The sequence below is a fragment of the Nicotiana attenuata genome, chromosome 11 (genome assembly GCF_001879085.1).
Source record: "Nicotiana attenuata strain UT chromosome 11, NIATTr2, whole genome shotgun sequence".
NCBI classification, from domain to species: Eukaryota; Viridiplantae; Streptophyta; class Magnoliopsida; order Solanales; family Solanaceae; genus Nicotiana; species Nicotiana attenuata.
Window position 1 is genome coordinate 60,355,519 of NC_031999.1, and position 2,222 is coordinate 60,357,740.

At 51.7% G+C, this 2,222-nt stretch overlaps 1 pseudogene; it reads right to left on the bottom strand.

Moving 5' to 3' along the window:
- Nucleotides 264-676, bottom strand: LOC109235093 (annotated as a pseudogene).

Genomic DNA, 2,222 nt, shown 5'->3' on the forward strand with positions numbered 1-2,222 from the left:
AGCGTTTGAAAGCTCGCCTCACACTCATCCGACCATCTGAACTGGGCACCCTTCTGGGTCAACCTGGTCATCGGGGCTGCGATAGATGAAAACCCCTCCACGAACCGATGATAGTAGCCTGCTAACCCCAAGAAACTCCGAATCTCTGTGGCTGATGCTGGTCGAGGCCAGTTCTTGACTGTCTCTATCTTCTTCGGGTCCACCTGTATACCCTCTACTGATACAACGTAACCCAGGAATGCTACTGAACTCAGCCAGAACTCGCACTTGGAGAACTTGGCATATAACTGACTATCCCTCAGAGTCCGAAGAACCACTCTGAGGTGCTGCTCGTGCTCCTCCTGGCTGCGAGAGTACACCAAAATATCATCAATAAAGACTATCACGAACATGTCCAAATATTGCCTGAACACTCGGTTCATCAACTCCATGAATGCCGCTGGGGCATTAGTCAACCCAAACGACATGACCAGGAACTCATAATGCCCGTACCGAGTGCGGAATGCTGTCTTAGGGACATCAGACACCCTAATCCTCAGCTGGTGTAGCCAGATCTCAAGTCTATCTTTGAAAACACCTTTGCAGCCTGAAGCTGGTCGAATAAATCATCAATTCTCGGCAGTGGATACTTGTTCTTGATCGTCACCTTGTTCAATTGCCGGTAATCAATGCACATTCTCATCGAACCATCCTTTTTCTTCACAAATAACACCGGCGCACCCCAAGGCGAAACGCTGGGTCTAATGAAACCCTTCCCAAGCAAATCCTGCAACTAATCTTTTAACTCTTTCAACTCTGGCGGGGCCATGCGATACGGCGGGATAGAAATGAGCTGCGTGCCCGGAGCCAGGTCAATATAAAAATCGATGTCCCTGTCGGGCGGCATACCCAGCAGGTCTGAAGGGAAAACCTCGGGGAACTCCCGAACAATAGGAACAGAATTAATAGAAGGGACCTCTGCGCTGGAATCGCGAACATACGCCAGATAAGCTAAACACCCCTTCTCGACCATGCGTCGAGCCTTCACATATGAGATAACACTGCGAGTGGCATGACCTGGGGTCTCTCGCCACTCCAAACGGGGCAAATCTGGTAAAGCCAAGGTCACGGTCTTGGCGTGCCAATCCAAGATGGCATGATACGGGGACAACCAATCCATCCCTAATATGACGTCGAAATCCACCATGTCTAAGAGAAATAAATCGACACGGGTCTCAGAGACCCTCAAACTCTACCACACAGGAACGATGAACTCGGTCGACCACTATAGAATCACCCACCGGTGTAGATATATAAACAGGAATACCCAAAGCATCACTAGGCATAGCCAGGTAGGGGGCAAAATAGGACGACACATACGAATACGTAGACCCAGGGTCAAATAGCACTGAAGCATCCCTATCACAGACCAGAATAGTACCTGTAATAACTGCATCTGAAGACTCAGCCTCTGGCCTGGCTGGAAGAGCATAACACCGGGGCTGGGCCCCACCTCCCTGAATCATATCTCTCGGACGATCGGCTGCTGGCTGGCCTCCACCTCTGGCGGTCCGAGCTCCACCTCTATGATCTCTACCCCCGCCTCTAGCTGGCTGGGCGGCCTGTGGATCACCTGATGCCTGAATCATTGGACGAGGACCCTGCTGCTGTGAGCTGTCAGAAGCTCGAGGGCAATACCTGGCAATATGTCTCGTGTCGCCACACGTGTAACAAGCCCTCGGCTGCTGAGAATAACGGAGTGGTGGTGCGCTGATAGGTGCTGATGGTGAACTGAAAAGCTGCTGGTCAGAAGACTGCGGCTGAGAGCCACGACCACCTGAAGTACCATGTGAGACCTGTAGGGCTGACTGAAAGCTCTACTATAAGAATCCCCACCCCCAGACGAGGTACCACTAAATCTACCTGCATGACGGGGCCTCTTATCTGACCCATGACCACCTCCCCGTGCAAGAGCCATCTCAACTCTACGGGCCGCATTGGCCGCCTCCTGAAAAGAAATCTCACTCCCGGCTCCCATAGCCATCTGGAGACGGATCGGCTGAATCAACCCATTAATAAACCTCCGCATTCTCTCTCTCGGTGGGGAGTATAACAATAGCATGGCGTGCTAGATCAATGAACCGAGTCTCATACTGAGTGACTGTCATAGAGCCCTGCTGGAGGCACTCGAACTGCCTGCGAAGAGCCTCTCGCTGAGTAACTGGGAGAAACTTCTCCAAAAA